A 3,835-nucleotide genomic window follows, 5' to 3' on the forward strand; every position below is an offset into this window, starting at 1 on the left:
TGTATCCCTTGAGCCCTGTCCCAAGGCTGCACTACTGTTTCTTGGCTCCTCCTCCCTTGTCTCTGCATCCCCTCCCTTCCCTGATTAGCAACTGTTTGAATCTGCCCTTTGGAACTCAGGGAAGGTCATGGAGGCTGGAGGCTGTTCCCTACAAACAAGAAATGGGGGACATGGAAAGGCTTCCATGCCCAGGAGCCCCACAGGGTCCTGCTCGGTTTCACATGTAATACATATAAGCCTAATGAATACCGGCCATTAGTATTCCCATTTTCCCAAGTGACATAAGCGAAGTCCAGAGAGGGAGAGTGGCATGCACAATGTCACACAGCAAATCAGAGGCAGAGCTAAGACTAGTGCCTGGGACTCTTGTCTCAGTGCAACACTCTCTCCTTGTACCACTCCAAGTTGCTTACAAAGACAGAAAGCATTTCTGGAAAGATACACAAGAAATGAACAGCCGTGGTTACCCATGGGCAGGTGGAGACTGGGAGGATGGAGGACAGAGTGGAAGGGAGACTTTATTTTCACTTGAAAATTTTCAAACCATGTGACTGTATTATTAACGCAAAACTAGGAAACAAATAGATGGATTAATTAAATAAATGAGCTTAATACCTTTCTCATGGTGGAGATCAAATAAGATAACAGAAGCAGAAGTCTTTTCTACACGAAAATGAGAGCCAGATGTACAGGGTTCTTACTAGTAATCACAGTGCTTTTTAGTAAAGGCAAACCTTGCTGTGGATTTGTAGAATGAACTGTAGGAAAGGGCATACATTTCAGGATGCCCATTAGCCAGGGTCTCCTCTTTGGACAGAACAGGTTTCCTTGGCCACAGGGGAAGCCATCTTGGAGTGCAATGGAAATTTCCACCTTGGCACCTTGCAAATGAAAGGCTTCTCCCACCCCCCCCCCACTGGCTCTCTGACACCCAGCACTTAGCATCTAGGCCCCCAGTTGGACAACTCTTCTGGAAAACGTGATTAAGGCTGCAGAAACTGGGGGTTTTATTGGGGATGACAGTGAGGGCCAGTTTGTTTTTCAAGGGAGGGAACCAAGTCCCAGAAATAGCTGAGCCCGAGCTGGCAGGCAGCTGGCAAAGAGGAGAAGGTTCCAGGGCAACGCTCCCAGGCCATGTTGACTTTGGACGGGCTGCCTGAGCATTGTAAACAAATGCAGAAATGATTTCCTACCCTGGCAAAAGTCTTGTTTGGACAAGGGGTCCCCCCCTTCCTTCTTTAAAAGGCAGTTTTATCATTTGTTTGCAAAAATGCTCAATCCCCTCTTTCTTTTCTTGTTCCCTCTGTGGCTCTGGTCTCCCCCAGAGCCAGATGAAAAATCTTTGTGTTTCTTTAATGTTAACCAAACCTCCACTCCTTTTTTAAACTGTTCCAGGTCTGTTGGACAAATACTCCCCAACAACAGGACTTACAAGGGTCTGTTAAAGATTTTGTTAGGCTGGAGTCTTTAGCCAGAGTGACTTAAAAAAATTTTTTTTTCTCCTTGTTTATTACATTTTAAACTCCTAGCACAATAAAATCTGAACACAAGGATTGGGAAAGCAATAAAAATGCAATTCATAATGTCTTGGCCTGAACCAGCAAATGCTCCATCTAGACACTGATGTAAGAGATTTGGTCTCACCCACCCTCCCGAGATGTCAGACTAGGAAATAAATGGGTTGCCTATAGGAAGAAAGCATAGGACAGAGTTGTGAGCTCTGTTGGGTTGCTGAGAGGCTGGGCAATGGGCTGCACACTCTGAAAACCAGCCAGAATACAGAGCAGTGCAGAAAGGAATACTGTATTCTTGACCACCCAGGGACGAGGGCAACCACAGACCAGATGAGCTTGATATGCTAACCTACATACTCGCCTGTCACCAGCTCCAAAAGGAGAAGAAGAAAGGAGGAAGAAGAAACAGAAGAGCGAGGGGCAGGAGTGAGGGATGGCAAAAGGGAAGGAGAGGGAGAGAAAGGGGACAGGAGGCTGGGCACATGAAAGGAAGAGGGGGCACTGGCTCTCAGGCATGGTGGTAAAAGAGCCCTCAAGCTGGATGAGGAAGGAGAGTTTAATGAAGGAATGATGGACGAAGTGTAGGCAAGAGTTGAGGGAAACCAAAGGGGAATGTGCTGCACCCCAGAGTCTGCAACATCAGGGAAGCTGTTCCCAGGCCCCGGCTGGAAGGGTTTCCTCCAAAGACATCGCAGTAACATTCTTATCATTCATTCTATCGTCAGGAAATCTCTCTCTCTATTTGAAGGCATGATAAAAACAACCAAAAGATGAATTCAAATTAAGATCTTACAAACTGGACTTCCCTGGTGGTGCAGTGGTTAAGAATCCACCTGCCAATGCAGGGGATGCGGGTTCGAGCCCTGGTCCGGGAAGATTCCACATGCTGCGGAGCACCTAAGCCCATGAGCCACAACTACTGAGCCCATGTGCCACAACTACTGAAGCCCGAGCACCTAGAGCCCGTGCTCCGCAACAAGAGAAGCCACCGCAATGAGAAACCCGCGCACCACAACGAAGCGTAGCCCCCGCTCGCTCCAACTGGAGAAAAGCCCACACGCAGCTACGACCCAACACAGCCCAAAATAAATAAATTAATTAATTAATTAAAAAAAAAAAAAAAGATCTTACAAACTGCATCACTTGGCTGTACATCTGAAACTAACACAACATTGTAAATCAACTGTACTTCAATAAAAATGTTTTTTAAAATGCAAAAAAGAAAAAGAACTTAACGTAGAAGGAAATGAGGTATAAAAAGATTGGTGGTGGCCATTAAATCTATTTAAAGATATAAGTAAGCTTTTATAGCTGTAATGATTGTGTTTACCAGGAAGATAATACTATGCGTATAGTTACTGCGAACAACAACACAAAAAGGCCTACAGAATGTTGTTGTTGTTGATGATAAGTTATGGGGGGAAAGAATCTCAAAATTGTCATTTAACAATGACAGATGGGAGAGAATAGAAGGAAAAGAGATTGGTGTTTGTTTGTATTTTGGTGAAATAGACATAAATAAAATTTACCATTTTAACCATTTTAAAATGTACCATTCTGGGGCATTAAGTACATTCACATTGTTGTGCAACCATCACCATCAACCCATCTCCAGAACTTTTTCATCTTCCCAACTGTAACTTTGTACCAAATAAACACTAACTCCCCATCCCTCTTCCTCCAGCCCTTGGCAATCACCCACCTACTTTCTGTCTCTATGTACTTGACTGCTTTAGGAATCTTGTATAGAGGAAACATACAGTATTTGTCCTTTTGTGACTGGCTTCTTTCATTTAGCAAAATGTCTTCCAGGTTTGTCCATGTTGTACCATGTGTCAGAATTTCCTTCATTTTTAAGGCTGAATAATATTTGAATCCCACATTTTTATGTCCATTCACCTGTTGATGGACCCACAGGCTGCTTCCACTTTTTGGCTATCATGAATAATGCTGCTATGAACATGGGTGTACAAATATATGTTAGAGTTTCTGCTTTCACTTCTATACTCAGAAGTGAGATTGCTGGGTCATATGGTAATTCTTTGTTTAATTTTTTGAAGAACTGCCATACAGCTTTCCAAAGCAGCTGCAAGGAATATTGTTTAAATCACCAATGTCCTTATTTTTCTTAGGAGAGAATAAACGATATGGTTTCTTCTCTGAAGACAATAAATTGAAAAATATTGGTTAAACATATTATTTAAAATTACAAAGGTAACCACCAGTAGAACTAAAAACAGTCTGAATACCTTCCAAATTGCCAGAAAGCAACAAACAAAAAACAGACCACATAGAAGCATAAAAGCAGAGAACACAAAATA

Source organism: Balaenoptera musculus, chromosome 2 (assembly GCF_009873245.2).
Source record: "Balaenoptera musculus isolate JJ_BM4_2016_0621 chromosome 2, mBalMus1.pri.v3, whole genome shotgun sequence".
Taxonomy (NCBI): domain Eukaryota; kingdom Metazoa; phylum Chordata; class Mammalia; order Artiodactyla; family Balaenopteridae; genus Balaenoptera; species Balaenoptera musculus.